The sequence below is a fragment of the Aotus nancymaae genome, unplaced genomic scaffold, assembly GCF_030222135.1.
Source record: "Aotus nancymaae isolate 86718 unplaced genomic scaffold, 86718_ANA_hifiasm-v0.15.2.pri h1tg000064l_0, whole genome shotgun sequence".
In the NCBI taxonomy this organism is placed as follows: domain Eukaryota; kingdom Metazoa; phylum Chordata; class Mammalia; order Primates; family Aotidae; genus Aotus; species Aotus nancymaae.
In genome coordinates, this window is record NW_026988478.1 from 11,829,496 (window position 1) to 11,849,270 (window position 19,775).

Genomic DNA, 19,775 nt, shown 5'->3' on the forward strand with positions numbered 1-19,775 from the left:
TTTATCTTTCTCTCAATTCAATTATTAAACCTCCAACTCCAAACCTCAAAAATTGCTCCAAATCATCTTTATTTGTCAAGCCCTGTATAAACCATGCTCAGCAATAAGTTCTCCATACTCCATTTTCCACCCTCAATAATGTTCACTAGAAAAATAATCCCATAAACATTCTGACTACTCTACTAAATTGTTTGCTTCTGTATGAATTCTTAGCCTTGGAAAGTAAACTTTTGTTTTGATAACCATAGAAAGTCTAAAGTAAATCCTGTTAACCATAAATAGAGATGAATCTTTTTCACCCTCATTCTGCTACAGTACATTTTATCTTTGGAGATATTTTCTTACATTGAGATACCATCTCATGCCAGTTAGAATGGCAATCATTAAAAAATCTGGAGACAACAGATGCTGGAGAGGTTGTGGAGAAATAGGAACGCTTTTACACTGTTGGTGGGAGTGTAAATTAGTTCAACCATTGTGGAAGACAGTGTGGCGATTCCTCAAGGACCTAGAAATAGAAATTCCATTTGACCCAGCAAACCCATTACTGGGTATATATCCAAAGGATTATAAATCATTCTACTATAAGGACACATGCACACGAATCTTCATTGCAGCACAGTTTACAATAGCAAAGACCTGGAACCAACCCAAATGCCCATCAATGATAGACTGGACAGGGAAAATGTGGCACATATACACAATGGAATTTTATGCAGCCATCAAAAACGATGAGTTCGTGTCCTTTGTAGGGACATGGATGAACCTGGAAACCATCATTCTCAGTAAACTGACACAAGAACAGAAAATCAAACACCACATGTTCTCACTCATAGGCGGGTGTTGAACAATGAGAACACATGGACACAGGGAGGGGAGCACTACACACTGGGGTCTGTTATGGGGAAACAGGGGAGGGACAGCGGGGGGCGGGGAGTTGGGGAGTGATAGCATGGGGAGAAATGCCAGATATAGGTGAAGGGGAGGAAGGCAGCAAATCACACTGCCATGTGTGTACCTATGCAACAATTTTGCATGTTCTCCACATGTACCCCAAAACCTAAAATACAATTAAAAAAAAGTTTTTTTAAAAAAAGATCTATGCATTAAAGACCTGCAAAAAAAAAAAAATATATATATATATATAAAGTGTTGCCTCATAAAATAAAATTGAAAATTTGACTCCATCAAAAATGATCCATGTCATGAATTTTAACATTTATATAAAGGGAAAAATACAAACATAGACACAAAAAGAAGAAAATATGCACAGCAAATTATGCCTAATCGTAGTTAAACTAAATATTATTATGCAAATCTTATGATGCCTTGAGACAAGCTCATATTTTGAGTACCAACTGGGATTTTATAATTATACATAAAACTTTAACCACTGTGTTACTTAAGTCAGTCACTACAAACTTTTAGCACCTGTTGTTTCCGCTAACCTATAACAGACTTAATGTTCGCCCTGTCTTAAGCATAGTTTTAATACTAAAGTAATAACCTCTCAATCTCCCCTATTTCTCTGTCTCTCTCCCCACTTCCATCTCTCACTTAAGCACATTATTCACATTGTGTTTGGTTTGTGTGGGGTTGGAGGGGGCGGTTCATAGAATATTGGAAATGTAGGACAAGAGGAAAAAAGTCACAAGAAAGATAATAACTAAATGACATCAGGTGCCAAACTAAGAATATGCTGCCTCTCCTTATCACATATATTTCACAAAGCCACAAAATCCATCTTTACACAGATCACGTTTACAGCTCAGTTGGATGTAAGTAGGAATTAGCTACAGCTCACTAAGCACTTCATCACATTATCTGATTGCATTTAAATTGTTTTTAGGTAATTCAAGGAACCGATTATTCGCAGGGAGCTCTGGGAATAGCAACACTTTCTCTCAAGAAGAAGTCAGGGTACCCTGTCCATCTATTTTTAAAGTTAAATCTCTTTCATACCCAGTGTGAAATTTTTAACAAAGTCTGATTTTGCTGTTAAAGATTTTGCACAATGCTACATAATTCCACTTAACACTCAAGCCAGGAAAAGACCTGAATGCTAACCTGCACTCCAACACCAATAACTGTTTCCGGCAGTACACAAGTTAATTTCAGATGCTAAAATGAGTTTCATCATCTCCCTCCCCTAGTTTTTTTAAATAGCCTTTGAAAATTATGGAATTATAACTATTATGTGTTTTCTTCAGGGCTAGATAACTTCAATAAAGCAAAGTGGAAAATATCTCAAAAATATTCTTATTCTTCCTCAAACAATATAAGAGGTACATATTCAATCAGCAGCAGTAATGCCCGTATAAAATGGGGAAGTGTAATTTGTCTTCATTATTTCATTAAACACTTTTTGCTCAATTGTGATGCCATCCAGTGTGATGCATCATTTCTCAATGAGCTTCATACAAAATAAGAAATCAGCTGAAAGTAATAGATTCCACAAAAAAAATAGACATGGCATAGTCAAATAAACTTGGAATATGCTAGGAAAGCTTAGTTGAACAAAACCAGTTTTTCTTTTAAGATTTTTTCATAGATTTCAACATATTAATTTAAATTACAAACCCCCTAGAATGAGAAGGTGCATACATAGTTTCTCGAAGCAGATAAAAGAGGAAATGCAGAGACTACAACTGAGACAAACATGGGCACAGATATAGAATGCTCTACATGTTTGAGTAATAAAAATCTTTCTGATCCTTAGTTTCTTCTTCTGCCATATGATAGAGTGAAAAAGAGATGGTCTCCAGAGATGAACACACCAATGCCCAAATCCAAGGGCTGACACTTATTTGCTGTGAGTCACAGCCAATTTACTACAAGCTCTCCGTATCTCGGAGTCTCCTTTTAAAAAATAAAGAACATAACAATAATGTTTACCACCAGATTTGTTGTAAGAATTACAGTGCTTAATAGTTTTAAAGTGCCTAAGCAACAGGTGTTCACTAAATATGATTTTGTTTCTCTCAGTTCCCTTCTGTCTCATACCCAAAGCCATTGCTGGGATATTTGAGCCTCCAAGCCTCAAGTTGTAATTAGATCCTCAATTATATATATATATATATATACACATTATATTTCTTTGTATCATCAACAGAATAAAACTTTTAAAATAATAGCATTTTTAATAGCATCGAAAACATTAAGTGCTAAAAAATAGACCTAACAAAACTTATGCACCAGGAATATATAAAACTTTACTGGGATAAATTAAAGACTATTTGAATAAAGGAAGAGAAATGTCATGTCTGTAGATAGAAAGACTTCTCAAATTGATATGTAAATTCAATGTTATCTCAATAGAATTCTACAAATTATTTTTGTAGAAAGAAATATAAGTATAAAAAATTAATAGATATATAAATAGGCTCAAAATAGCCAAGAGCAAAGTTAGAAACATCTACCATACCAAGAATTTTTATAAAACTACAGCAATTAAGGCAATGTATTGGTGCAAGACATAAACAGACCAATTGGACTGAACAGTCCAGAGCTAGAACCACAGAGAAAAGGATACTTGATTTTGACAAAATTGGCACTATAGAGCAGTGGTGAAAAGAAATAATAAAGACATTTTACTAGTTGAGAAGAAAAAGAAGACAAAGCAATTTTTTATGTGAGCAAGAAATTTGAATAGGCACTTCACCAAATAGGGAAGAGCAAAACAGTCAATAGCTTTTTAAAAGTTGCTCAACATTGTTATTGCTCAGGGAAATATGAATTAAAGCATCAATAGAATAACGGCATGGTTAGAATGAAGACACAAACACACACCCTGATGACATCATATGAGAGCATGGATGTTGAATAACTGAAACCTCATACGCCATTGATGAAAATAGAAATGTAAATTGGTACAATCACTTTTGAAAACTGTTTTATATGATATCTTAAATTTGAACATGATCAAATTTTCACTCCTAGATATATAACAAAGTTTTACATGACCCGAAAGATGTGTACAATGTTTATAGCAGCATTATTCATAATAACTCCAGACAAAAGCAATACTAATGTCTGCCAGCAGTTGAAAGGTTAAATAAATTGTAGTTTGCTATGAAATATCATTATATAATAGAATACTAAACAGAAGTAAACTTAATAAACATCAGATGCCCCAACCAAATCAATGAATCTCAAAAGAAAAGAAATATTTGAGAGAAAGAAATGCACACAAAGATGTATGCTGCATGATTTATTTTGTGTGAAGCTTTTGAAAACAAGCAATTCACAATGCTTGAAATCAAAGTAGTGATTACCTTTGGGGAGGAGAGCAAGGTTGTGAAGGAAAGGGCTTCTGTTGTGCAGGTATCTTAATTTCTTCATCTGCATAGTGTTCACTTTGTGGTAATTTATTAGGTTGTAATCTTAAGATGTGTGCAGTTTTCTGTGTATATGTTATATCTCAATAACAAAAATATCTTATCTAGAAATCTCAATATTATCATGTCTCTCCACAGCATGAAATCTTTCAATGGCTCCACCATGTCTTAAGGATAAAATACAGATTTCATGAAGCCGTTTGAGTTTATTTCTTACCCTCATTTTCCACCCTTGTCATTGAGATAACCGGTTTTTCAAACACAAAACTGCAGTTTCACAGATTCTCTTTTTTATGACTTTGCCCTTGACAGACAGTTTGGAATTTATAAAATAGCCCTTCCTTGTCCACTTAACTAATTCTACTCACTCGTAAAGTACCACCTCCTCCTGAAAGCCATATAAGAACCCCTAGCCTAGGTTAGTTTCTCTCATTTGTGTTCCATAGGACTCTGTCATGCCTCAGAAACAGCTCTTACAACTATCTGAAATATCAGTTCTACAGGTCTACCTTTCCCTAGAAACTAGTAATACATAATTCCCTAAGCCTTATGGAAACACAGTTCTTGCCACACAGTAAACACTTTGTAAGTATTACCGAATTAAATTGTCTGCCTGGCAAACGGTTGGAAAACAGCTTAAGTTGTAAACAGTCAGCTTGTTTATGCATATTCTCCAGTTGTGATGTACTTGGAAAGAGCTGCATAGATGGAGCTTAACTAAAAGTTTTACTTCAACAAATATTAAACTCACACTGTACAGTGATTGAAAGTAAAGGCAACTTTTTCTAGTTTCCTCAATTTGATTCCTAGTCCTCCTTTCCTGGGTAGGTCTAAAAGAGTTTTAATGAAATCAGCAATGTGTTAAATCAGGCATTAGATAATATACATCTTATTACTCAAAATTGATAATACAAAATTTATAAAGCTGAAATGCAATTAGTTGTATGTATATTTTGAATGTTTTTAAACATTTTATAACAAATAAATATCACCCAAATCGATACTTTTTAAAATCAAGGTCTTAATTTTTTTAATATTATTGGTGAGGGCATATTTCACATGACTATATATGATAATCATTATTGAATACATTTAAAAGCTCTTACATTTAATTACTGTCACAATAAGGTATCCAAAATGCTATTTCAACATTTAAAGAACAGCAGATTGAGAAAGACTAGCAACAGGCTACAAGCAATAGCTCACACCTGTAGTCCCAGTGCTTTGGAGGCTGAGGCAGGAGGATTACTTGAGAACAGGAGTTTGAGACCAACCCAGGCAAAATAGTGATAACCCTGCCTCTACAACAAATTTAAATATTATCCTGGTGTGGTGGTTCATGCCTGTAGTCCTAGCAAGACACTAAGGCAGGAAGATCACTTGAGCTAAGGGTTCGAGGTTATAGTGAGCTATGAACATGCCTCTGCACTCTAGCCTGAGTAAAGAGTGAGAACTTGTCTCTAATAATAATAATAATAATAATAACATATTTTTTTAAAAGACCAGCAAAAAAGAATCTCACTACAAGTAACATGATGAGACTTTTTCCTCATACAACCAATAGCAATGATACTGCCATGCATTTTACTGTGCCTATCAAAGAGCAAAGATGTTCAACAGTATCTGTGGCCCACTATAAGCATCTTTCACAAAACTGTAATTTAACAGAACTCAAATATCTTTAAATGTCATGCAAAGAGAAACACATAAAGCATTTCTCTGGAGATCCAACATGTTTTTTTTTTTTTTTTGCAGCAGCAGCACCAGCAGCATTCTGTAGCTGGTAAACAGAAAAAGTATCTTAAGAATAATTGGTTATTCATCCTTCTAACAATGTTTTTCTTCCCAAATGTGCAAGCTATGACTGTTTTATTTCCTGTAGAGAAGTCTTATACAAAAAGATAAGTTTTATCTGAAGGCTGTAGAGCTCCCTCAAAACCTAAAGACTATCAGGTGTGGAAGGGGAAGTAGATAAGCCTCAGGATTACACACATGTGAATCTAAATGACACTGGATGCACAGAAATGGGCTCTTATCTCTGATTTTTGCACATATATTTTTATTCTATTTCTTTCTACAGACTGGTTTCTTCTACACACCATTGCATTTGGTGGACAGTATCTGTTTGAAGTTCCTGAAATCATCACAGCTACACTTACACAAAATGCTGACACACTCCTCTGTGTGTGTGTGTGTGTGTGTGTGTGTGTATACAGCATATATCATAGACGCATTTACAAACACCCACTAAGGGAATAAAATCTAACTGGCCTTACTTGGGTCAGGTGCACAATTTTGGATAAAGTACCAATAATTAGATGACTAAGATGACTTAGTAAAAGCATAGCTTCTGTATGTCTCCCCCAGACCTGTGAGTCTATAGGGTGTATGTTTATCTAAAAGACAAAATGGAAAATTGAAAGTCTAACCAAAAATGCTAATAAATGTCTATTAAATCAAGAATAAAAGCTTTAAAAAAAATCCACATGCTTAAATCTTTAATCTATCTTGAATTAATTTTTGTATAAGGTGTAAAGAAGGCATCCACTATCAGCTTTCTACATATGGCTAGGCAGTTTTCCCAACACCATTTATTAAATAGGGAATCCTTTCCCCATTGCTTGTTTTTGTCAGGTTTGTCAAAGATCAGATGGTTGTAGGTGTGTGGCATTATTTCTCAGACCTCTGTTCTGTTACATTGGTCTCTGTCTCTGTTTTGGTACCAGTAACATGCTGTTTTGATTACTGCAGACTTGTAGTACAGTTTGAAGTCAGGTAGCGTGATGCCTCCAGCTTTGTATTTTTTGCTTAGAATTGTCTTGGCTATGTGGGCTCTTTTTTGTTCCACATGAAATTTCAGGTGGTTGTTTTCAATTTTGTGAATAAAGTCAGTGGTAACTTGATGGGGACAGCACTGAATCTATAGATTACTTTGGGCAGTATGGCAATTTTCACAATATTGATTCTTCCTAACCATGAGTGTGGAATGTCTTTCCATTTGTTTGTGTCCTCTCTTATTTCCTTGGGCAGTGGTTTGTAGTTCTCCTTGAAGAGGTCCTTCACATCTCTCGTTAGTTTTATGCCTAGATATTTAATTCTCTTTGTAGCAATTGTGAATGAGAGTTCACTTATGAATTGGCTCTCTGTTTGTCTGTTTTTGGTGTATAGAAATGCTTGTGATTTTTGCACGTTGATTTTGTATCATGAGACTTTGCTGAAGTTGCTTATCAGCTTAAGGAGATTTTGGACTGAAATAATGGGGTCTTCTAAATATACAATCATGTTACCTGCAAATAGACACAACTTGACTTCCTCTTTACCTATCGAAATACACTTTATTTCTTTTTCTTGCCTGACTGCCATGGCCAGAACTTCCAATACTATATTGAATAGGAGTGATGAGAGAGGGCATCCTTGTCTTGTGCTGCTTTTCAAAGGGAATGCTTCCAGTTTTTGCCCACTCAGTATGATATTGGCTGTGGGTTTGTCATAAATAGTTCTTATTATTTTGAGATACGTTCCATCGATATCCAGTTTATTGAGAGTTTTTAGCACAATGGACTATTGAATTTTGTCAAAATCCTTCTCTGCATCTACTGAGATAATCATGTGGTTTTCTTCTTTGGTTCTGTTTATGTGATGGATTATATTCATTGATTTGAGTATGTTGAAACAGGTTTGCATCCCAGGGATGAAGCCAAGTTGATCATGATGGATAAGCTTTTTGATGTGCTGTTAGATTCAGTTTGTCAGTATTTTATTGAGGATTTTTGCATCAATGTTCATCATGGATATTGGACTGAAATTTTCTTTTTTAATTATGTCTCTGCCAAGTTTTGGTATCAGGATGATGTTGGTCTCGTAAAATGAATTAGGAAGGATTCCCTCTTTTTGTATTGTTTGGAATAGTTTCAGAAGGAATTGTACCAGCTCCTTTTTGTACCTCTGGTAGAATTCAACTGTGAACCCATCTGGTCCTAGACATTTTTTGGTTGGTAGACTATTAATTGCTGCCTCAATTTCAGATATTGTTACTGGTGTATCCAGGGATTCAACTTCTTCCTAGTTTAGTCTTGGGAGGATGTAAGTGTCCAGGAATTTATCAATTTCTTCTAGATTTTCTGGTTTATTTGTGTAAGGTATTTATAGTATTCTGTGATGGTAGTTTGTATTTCTATGGGATCAGTGGTGATATCACCGTTACCATTTTTATTGCATCTATTCAATTATTCTGTCTTTTCTTATTAGTCTGGCTATCGGTCTATCTATTTTGTTGATCTTTTCAAAAAACCAGCTCCTGGATTCATTGATGTTTTGAAGGAGTTTTTTGTGTGTGTCTCTATGTCCTTGAGTTCTGCTCTGATCTTAGTTATTTATTGTCTTCTGCTGGCTTTTAAATTTGTTTGTTCTTGCTTTTCTAGTTTTTTTTTTTAATTTTGGCATTAGGGTGCTGATTTTAGATCTTTCATGCTTTCTCTTTGGGACATTTAGTGCTATCAATTTCATTCTATACACTGCTTTAAATGTGTCCAAGAAATTCTGGTAAGTTGTGTCTTCATTCTCATTGGTTTCAAAAAACATCTTTATTTCTGCCTTCATTTCGTTATTTATTCAGTACTCATTCAGAAGCAGGTTGTTCAGTTTCCATGTAGTTGTGCACTTTTGAGTGAGTTTCTTAATCCTTAGTTCTAATTTGATTGCACTGTGGTCTGAAAGACTGTTTGTTATGATTTCCATTCTTTTGCATTTGCTGAGGAGTGTTTTACTTCCAATTATGTGGTCAATTTTAGAATAGGTGCAATGTGGTGCAGAGAAGAATGTATATTCTGTTGATTTGGGGATCCTCAAATCCATCTCCCTCAGGAGTTCTGAAGAAGAGTTTTTAAGGAGATCATGGAGGGCCAGGGGATGGAAAATTGGAGTCATTGATTGGTCAGGGCAAGGGAGATAAAATCATCAGGATGTGGAAACCACATTATTTGGTGAGTCAGCTCCTTGGGGGTCCTTTAGATCTGCTGGTGTTAGTGGGATGCTTTAGACTAGCTGATGTTAGTATGCAGGAGCTGAAAGAATATCTCAAAGGGAAAATAACATTTCATAGTGTTCAACTTTTTATTGCAGAACAGTTAAGGGAACTGTAATCTAAGGTCTATGTGATTCTAGGATAATAGGCACCAGACAACTCTGATGAAGCAGACAAGAGCAAGCTGACCTTATGATTAATGACGAATGTGCTGCAAGCTTGGTTTATTCTTGTTTCTCCCCCTCTGTTCTTCACTGATTAATTTTGTAAAGTATATAGGAACAGTTTCAATACTGTATTTCTTTAGCCTAGAAACAGCAGATTCTTTGTCTCTGAGCATCTTACAGGTAGTCTTTGGCCTGAAACCAATTCAGAAAGATTCCCAATCTCAAATAACAAATGTTTCATTGTCCTAAAACAATTAACTAGTAATTATAATGTGAAGTAATATTTAAAATCTTTAAGCCTTACTTCACTGATACACATTCAATTTAATTTAAAGAAATTATAATTCTTTCATGATCAAAACTTCATTTTACAATACCTGGAAATTGCAAAAGTTCAAAAGTCAGTACCACTTTTTAAAAAATATTTGCCTAAATTTTTTAGACTGAACTAAGATGTCTGCATTCTTTCAAGGACAGCGAAAAGACACTGAAAAAAGAAGACAACAGGGTGACTATAGTCAATAATAACTGTACATTTTAAAATAATGTAAAGAGTATAATTGAATTGTTTGCAACTGAATGAATAAATGCTTGAGGGGATGGATATCCCATTCTTCATGATGTTCTTATTTCACATTACACACCTACATCAAAACATTTCATGCCTCCTATAAACATACACAACTATATACCCCCCAAATTTTTTTAAATAGTGAAAAAACACAAGAAGGAATCCAAACAAATGTACAGTTGCTACAGAAATAATCATAACAAAGCACTGAAATATTGAAAGTGGATATTAATAACAAAAATCCTATTGCTAATTGGCCAAAACTAATAGACAAATTGGTCCTTCAACCTGCAGGTTGAAGAATCTGTCATTCAAATACCTAACACATTTTATATTATTTCTGTTAATAAAGTTAAACCTTAATGTAAGCATTCACTAGTTTGAGTGTGTGGTGAAGTAGATTTATTTAATAATAGAATATTTTAAAAGATTTCCAATACAATGAAAGTACGTGAAGGGATCCCAGGCAGGGTGTTATTTTACCATCTGTTGATCACATTCATAGACACCGAGTGGCACAGAATATAAGTGAGTAAAAAAAAACTAAGAAAAGTTATCACACTTTGGGAAATGTATGGGTTTTCTTGTTTCTGTGTTCTACTTCTAAAATAGTTTTACTTTATGTGCAAATACCAAACAGTGTTCTACCCATAAATTCTATTTTCCAAAAACAATTAGGAGCATTTTTTAAAAAGAAAACCACACAATGAATTTTAAAAGGCACTGAGATTCCTCTGCTTCCAGATCATTGCTAGGCTAGAAAAAAATGAAGTTTTTCTGCTAAGAATCACAAATTAAACTGAGAATTCTTTAAAGCAGAAACTATAGAGTTTAGTGCCATTTCAGGCAAAGATTATTTAGCTCTCATCTCCAGCATCCACAGTTACCTATCAGGACAGTTAAACCAGTTCAAAATAGTCCAGCATAATTAGGCTTCATCAAATAAGGTTATTAATTATTTTCTAAGATGCTAATAAACCAAAACAGGAAACGCTGAAATCAAAATAAAAGATACTAATTGAAGATACCTGTCATACAAATTGTTAGTTTCTTATTATGTTCCCCCTTCTATAACACTAAAAAAGGAAATATTTTACTGCAAAGGATATTTTATTTTATATATAACTAGTCATGAGTTTGTGTCATTAGTTATTTCATAAATGCCTCCTGGTGCCATTATCCAAATAATGTGACCATTATATGCCACAATTCATTACTGTATTTTACACAAGTATGTCTATTAGTGAAGGTTTAGCATTGAGAAGCAAGCTAACATTCATAATATCTGATGTTTTATAGACAGCAATGTAGGAGAAACGTGTTTAATCACCTTTTCAGTGACCACACGTAAAAAATAAACAAATAATTTAGAAGTTTTAAGTCTCCAAAGGACATTTTCAAATGTACATATAGAAATGTGAGATTTATATATATATATAATTGCACTTTAGGTTCTGGGGTACATTTGCAGAACATGCAGGATTGTTGCATAGATACATACATGGCAATGTGGTTTGCTGCCTCCATCCCCCCGTTACCTATATCTGGCATTTCTCCCCCATGTTATCCCTCTCCAATCTCCCTACCCCTCCACTGTCCCTCCCCTATTCCCCCCAACAGACCCCAGTGTGTGATGCTCCCCTCCCTGTGTTCATGTGTTCCCATTGTTCAACACCTGCCTATGAGTGAGAACATGCAGTGTTTGATTTTCTGTTCTTGTGTCAGTTTGCTCAGAATGATGGTTTCCATATTCATCCATGTCCCTACAAAGGGCACAAACTCATCATTTTTTATGGCTGCATAGTATTCCATGGTGTATATGTGCCACATTTTCCTTGTCCAGTCTATCATCAATGGGCATTTGGGTTGGTTCCAGGTCTTTGCTATTGTAAACAGTGCCTCAGTGAACATACGTGTGCATATGTCTTTGTAACAGTATGATTTATAATCCTTTGGATACATACCCAGTAATGGAATTGCTGGGTCAAACAGAATTTCTATTTTGAAGTCCTTGAGGAAGCGCCACACTGTCTTCCACAATGGTTGAACTAATTTGCACTCCCACCAACAGTGTAAAAGTACTTCTATTTCTCCACATCCTCTCCAGCATCTGTTGTCTCCAGATTTTTTAATGATCACCATTCTAACTGGCATGAGATGGTATCTCAATTTGGTTTTGATTTATATTTCTCTAATGACCAGTGATGATGAGCATTTTTTCATATGTTTGTTGGCCTCATATATGTCTTCGTTTGAAAAGTGTCTGTTCATATACTTAGTGAGATTTTTAAGAAACATCTTCCACGTCCATATCCTATTGTAATTGCTGTACCATTTTCTCTTACAGATGCTTTCTTTTGCCTGCACATGGGGCTCAGATAAGATGGATGTTTTGCTTGACTTTTTTGATCTCCTGAACTTTCTGTGACTCTTTATTTTTCTTCAATCAGTTCATTACAAATTTAGCTTGACGTTTCTGTTTGATCTCTTCAACTCTCTTCATTGCATCAATAGTTTTTTTTCCATAGCTCTTGCTGGTATTTCGTAGGTCATGTCTATGTTTTTCAAAATCAAATGAATTATTCACTGTAAGCTCCTTACCAGCTACTTTCTAGAAGGCTTTGGTCCACCTGCACTTGCAAGGATTGGGTTTCTTTTTAAAGTTTTTATGACATTTGTATTTACAAAATCTGAACACTTTGCAATCATTACAAACAAGCATCATGCAGTGTCCAGTGTCCAGGGGACATGGGCCCTGAACAGAAATACCATTTCCAAATAGGCATATTGAACCCATGTGGTTCCCATCAACCAAACATCAAGCTTGAGTGAAAGTCGAAATTTAAGTTTTGAATTTACATTACAACCAATAATTCTTCATTCTTGGATCTATTGAAAGGATCTAGAATCTGTCTCTTAATAATATCATTTTTAAAAAATCAAATAATTTTCCAATATTCTCTTCTTTCATGAGTATATTTGAATATAACATTTAATAAATGTACATAATAAAGATCTTTTATTGAGAAGAAACGTATATATTTTATATATTTATATGTATTTATATTTAATATATATTATTTATATATTTAATTAACTTCATAGATCATTTGATAATGCTTACAGAGGTACATATCCTATGTTATTACAGGGTACTTATTTCAATCCAAAATATTTAGATCATGAATATAGTTCATTACCATTATTTCTTACTTTTTTACACATTTATAAAGCTAAAGAAATTTCTAGAAACACAGATGATACCTGGGTAGATGGAGGAATAGATGAATGAATAGATGCTCATAGTACTTGCACCATTCCAAAGTGTTTTGTCTTAGCTTAAAGGAAAAGAGAAAATACAGATAGAGGCAGATTTTAATTTTTAAAGAAATAGTTGGAAATAAACCAATGTGAAGGAAGTTTACATCAAAGATATTTGACACATAATCTCAATACAAAAGGCAGGAGTAATTAAGCAACATTCTTTGATATAGAAGACTACTCCCTCCTACTCATTACTGGTTTTTTTTTAATCTGTTTTTTGGTTTCTGATTTCTAGTATAACTAAGGAATTGAATTTCTAGTTGTATTTAATTTTAATCCAAACTGTGACTGATGGCTAAATAGTTACAGTATTGAATCATGCAACACCAGGTAACCTATATTCTGCCCCAAAGCAAACTACCCAAACAACATAGAGTATTCTGTCTAGAAAGGCCCACTCTATATTTAGAAAGATGTCCAGGCCTGGTATTTTGCTTCTTTTCCAATATGAGATCACTTTTTTAACCTGTTATTTTCTTCTCTTGGCAGTATTCCTTAATGAAAAACAGTGAATTATGTATATAAATTTATAGCAGCTTAAAGGAAAGGAGAAGATATTTAAAACGTGTGACCATGCATCCTGAAATGGTTTCTAACCTTTACATTTGGAGAACAAGCTAAAAGATGGCATTTGCAAAGGTTTCCTAGGATGTTACTAACATTAACTATTTAAGATTTGCTCCGTGCCCTATTTAATAAAAAGTGACTTTTTTCTTATTTGCAGCAAGGAAAAAATGGTCTTACTCGCAATATAAATCTAAAAGCTGGTCTCAAATCTGTGTCTTATGATCTCACCTCTCAAAATTAAACAGTCCCTCACACTGAGTCTCTCTTGTGACACCAGGAGGTAGAACCAGCTACACATGGCCTCCTGTTCTCATATACTGCTTGGGCTAATATTAAGGTTCAGTAGCTGCTGCCACAGAGGCAACAAAGGAGAAAGACATCATTTGATTCTATGGTCCTAAATCTGCTTTTCTCCATGGCATCTTCTTTCTTCTCACCCTGCCTGCTGTTGCCCAGACCACAGAGTCACCAGAAAACTTGTCTGGAACATGAGAGAACTGAAGAACCCAAATGGCAGATGGGCAAGTTCAATCCTATAGAGAGTTGTGCATTCTCGTTCCCCTGTTATTTGGTATCTGGAAGGCAATACACAACACAGTTGTTCATTGAACAGGCTATGGAGTCAGAAAGAAGTGGCCTCGGATCTCGGTTTGATAGATACTATGACCTTGGGCAAGTTATTGAACATAAAGCTCATTTTGTCTATGTTTTCTCATCAGTAAAATGGAGATATTAAAAGCTGCTTCAGAGAATAGTTATTAGGACAATTTAAATAATGCATATGAATTTGTTACCTAGTCTCTGGCATAGAGTCTCTAAATGACAGCTATACTAATTTTTAAAAGGACAAAGTAAGTGTAGGTATAACTTAATAACAATGATTTTAGGAAGTGTTCATTACCCAGCTGTATGTCTGTGCTTAATTCCCTATGTGGAATTCTGCTTTTTATTAAAATTGTAAGCCATTTATGGAGCATTTAATATGTCAGTTATTTAATTTTGAAAAATGAATATTACCTTTGTAAAATAATCTGGTCAAGAATTTACATTACAATACACTTAACACGGAGACTTCCATTGTACTTAGAATGTCTTCATCAAGTTATTAAAAAGATGTAAGGCTTAGGGAAATTTACACCTGATATTCAGTTACCACATTTTCTTTTTTTACAAATAAGGACTCTATATATTTAAGGTGTACAACTTGATGTTTTGATATTATTATATACATTGTGAAATAATCACTATAATCAAACTCATTAACATATCTATCAACTCAGATATCATTTTCTTTTCTTCTCTCTTTTTCTGTGTGGTAAAAATACTTAAGGTTTACTCTCTTGGAAAATTTTAAGTATTCAGTACAATACTGCTAACTATAGTCACCATGCTGCACATTAGAGCTACAGAACTCTCTCATATTGTATAACTGTAGAATCACTATTAGCCAAAAGACAAAGATAACTGCTGGTAATGATATGGAGGAAAGAAAGATTTGTATACTTTTGATGGAAATGTAAATTGGTATAGCAATTATGGAAAACAGCCTGGATATTCTCTCAAAAATTAAAAATAGAAATAACATACAATCCCTCAATCCCTTCTCTGGGTGTTTATCCAATAAAAAATAACATCTGCATTTCAAAGAGATATCTGCACCCCCATGTTCACTGCAACATTATTCACAAAAGCCGAGTTATGAAAACAACCTAAATGTTCCTCGATAGATGAGTGGATATAAACACAAACACGGCCAGGTGTGGTGGCTCATGTCTGTAATCCCCGCACTTTGGGAGGCCAGCACAAGCAGATAATGAGGTCAGCACTTCGAGACTAGCCTGGCCAATGTGGTGCAAACCCCTCTTTACTAAAGACACAAAAAATTAGCTGGGCTTGGTGGTGCACCTGTAATCCCAGCTACTCAAGCTAAGGCAGAGGAATCGCTTGAAACCAGGTGGCAAAGGTTGCAGTGATCCAAGATCATGCCACTGCACTCCAGCTTGGGCGACAGAGCAAGACTTCATCTCAAACAAACACACACACCCACACACACACACACACACAACAAATATTATTCACACTTTAAAAAGAATGAATTCCTGCCATTTGCAACAATATGATATATCTTGAGGACATAACACTTAAGTAAAATAAAGCAGACACAGAAAAACGATCTCACATATATGTACTGCAGCAACATCTTACACTGAAAAAGAGATGAGGAAGGAAGGCATCTAGGCAGGTAGTTAGGGTAGATCCTTGGTAGAATTCTTTCCAATGGAAGAGCAGCCTGAAAAATCAAGCTGCAAGTACAGACAAGGAAGCAAGGTCTACCATAAATACACCTTTATTCATTCAGTATGATATTGGCTATGGGTTTGTCATAAATAGCTCTTATTATTTTGAGATATGTCCCATGAATACCTAGATTATTGAGAGTTTTTAGCATGAAGGGATGTTGAATTTTATCAAAAGCCTTTTCTGCATCTATTGAGATAATCATGTGGCTTTTGTCATTGGTTCTGTTTATGTGATGGATGATGTTTACTTATTTGTGTATGTTGAACCAGCCTTCCATCCCAGGGATGAAGCCAACTTGATCCTGGTAGATAGGCTTTTTGATGTGCTGCTGGATTCAGTTTGTCAGTATTTTATTGAGGATTTTTGCATCAATGTTCATCAGGGATATTGGCCTGAAATTTTCTTTATTTGTGTGTCTCTACCAGGTTTTGGTATCAGGATGATATCGGTCTCATAAAATGAGTTGGGGGGAGTCCCTCTTTTTCTATTGTTTGGAACAGCTCCAGAAGGAATGGTCCCAGATCCTCTTTGAACCTCTGGTAGAATTCAGCTGTGAATCCATCTGGTTCTGGCTTTTCTTGGTTGGTAGCCTATTTATTACTGCCTCAATTTCAGAAGCATTCCCTTTGAAAACCAGTACAAGACATGGATGCCCTCTCTTACCACTCCTATTTGACATAGTATTGGAAGTTCTGGCCAAGGGCAATCAGGAAACAGAAATAAATAAAGGGTATTTAAATATGAAAAAAGGAAGTCAAATTGTCTCTGTTTGCAGATGAGATGATTGTATATTTAGAAAACCCCAACATCTCAGCCAAAAATCTCCTTAAGCTGATAAGCAACTTCAGCAAAGTTTCAGGATACAAAATCAATGTACAAAAATCACAAACATTCCTACCTATACACCAATAATAGACAGTCAAAACCTGAGTGAAATCTCTTTCACTATTGCTACAAAAAGATTAAAATACCTAGGAATAAAACTTACAAAGAATGTGAAGTACCTCTTCAAAAAGGACTACAAACCACTGCTCAAGCAAATAAGAGGACACAAAGAGATGGAAAAACATTCCATGCTCATGGTTAGGAAGAATCAATATCATGAAAATGGCCATACAGCCCAAAGTAATTTATAGATTCAATGCTATCTCCATCAAGCTGTCATTGACTTTCTTCACAAAATTAGAAAAAATTACTTTAAATTTCATATGGAAACAAAAAGAGCCTGTATAGCAAAGACAATCCCAAGCAAAAAGAACAAAGCTGGTGGTATCACACTACCTGACTTCAAACTATACTACAAGGCTACAGTAACAAAAACAGCATGATGCTGGTACCAAAACAGATATATAGACCAATGGAACAGAACAGAGACCTCAGAAATAACACGATACATCTACAACCATCTGATCTTCGACAAACCTGACAAAAACAAGCAATGGGAAAAGTATTCCCTATTTAATAAATGGTGTTGGGAAAACTGGCTAGCCATATGCAGAAAACTGAAACTGGACCCCTTTCTTATACTTTATATGGAAATTAACTCAAGATGGGTTAAAAACTTAAATGTAAGACCTAAAACCATAAAAACCCTGGAAGAAAACCCAGGAAATACCATTCAGGACATAGGCATGGGCAAATACTTCATGACTAAAACACCAAAAGCAATGGCAACAAAAGCCAAAATTGACAAATGGGATCTAATTAAACTAAAGAGCTTCTGCATAGCAAAAGAAACTATCATCAGGGTGAACAGGCAACCCACAGAATAGGAGAAAATTTAGGCAATCTATCAATCTGACAAAGGACTAATATCCAGTATCTACAAAGAACTTAAACAATTTACAAGAAAAAAACAAACAAGGTCATCAAAAACTGGATGAAGGATATAAACAGAGACTTCTCAAAAGAAGACATTTGTGTGGCCAACAAACATATGAGAAAAAGCTCATCATCACTGGTCATTAGAGAAATGCAAATCAAAACCACAATGAGATTCTATCTTATGGCAGTTAAAATGGCAATCACTAAAAAGTCAGGAAACAACAAATGCTGGAGAGGATGTGGAGAAATAGGAATGCTTTTACACTGTTGATGGGAGTGTAAATTAGTTCAACCATTGTGGAAGACAGTGTGGAGATTCCTCAAGGATCTAGAAACAAAAATATCATTTGACCCAGCAATCCCACTGCTGAGTATACACCCAGAAGATTATAAATCATTCTACTATAAAGACACATGCACACATACATTTATTGCAACACTGTTCAGCATAGCAAAGACTTGGAACAAACCCAAATGGCCACTAATGATAAACTGGATAAAGAAAATGTAGCACATACACACCATGGAATACTATGTAGTCATAAAAAAGAATGAGTTCATATTCTTTGCAGAGACATGGATGAGGCTGGAAACTATCATTCTCAGCAAACTAACTCAGGAACAGAAAACCAGGGACCATACATTCTCACTCATAAGTGGGAGTTGAACAATGAGAATACATGGACACAGGGACGGGAATATCACACACCAGGACCTGTCTGGAGATTGGGGGTTGGGGTGGGATAGCATTAGAAGAAATACCTAATGTAGATGACAGGTTGATGGGTGCAGCAAACCACCATGGCACATGGTGATTTCTATATAACAAATGCGCACATTCCGCACATGTATTCCAGAACTTAAAGTTTAGTAATAAAAAAAAGCACCTTTGTCTTTTCTGCAAGAAGTGAATTCTGTACATACCTGATGGGCTTCAGTGAGCACAATCTTTCCCTGTTTGGGCATACTCAAATAAGAGAACTTACACAGGGGACTTGCTTAAGACATGCCTGCAGCTGCACAGATAAGAGGAGTTACATGAACCTAACACATCCACAGTGGACAATTCCATCTCCTGACACATGTGCAGTAAGGTAAATAAAACAATGGAGTAACTCAGGCTAAGGACCCACATGCTCACTAGAAGGGCAGGATAGAGCTGTCATGAATTCATGCTTTATGCAAATTAGATGCCCAGTCCTAACTGGTTTTTTTACACCTTATGCAAATGAAACATCCCATCCCATTCGCTTGTTCATAAAATCCTTTGTACTCAATTGTGAAATGGCAACCTTCCTTGGGCCCCCTCCAGGCAGTGGAGAGCTTTCCTCTCTTGCTTATTAAATTTTCACTCAAACTCACCCTCGGTGGCTGCATCCCTTATTCTTCTTGGTCATGAGACAAAGAACTTTGGGCAATACCTCAGACAACGAGACTATTTCACTAATATCTTCACAACCTCACTAATTCTTTGTACCATTACTTCTAGGACTTCCCTTATTGATGAAGCATTGGCATGTATCAGTCATTAATCTTTCATTCCTTCCTTTTTTTGAAATCAATGTCCCAGTCTTATAAATTTCATAAAATTGACAAGTTAAATATCTTTCTATTTTCATACCTACTGCCTTACTACAGATTCTTAATATCTCTTACTAATG

General features: G+C 35.2%; 1 pseudogene; it reads right to left on the reverse strand.

The window, feature by feature from the left end:
• Window positions 1-12,385: 12,385 nt before the first annotated feature.
• Window positions 12,386-12,884, reverse strand: LOC105716311 (probable ribosome biogenesis protein RLP24; annotated as a pseudogene).
• Window positions 12,885-19,775: the final 6,891 nt, after the last annotated feature.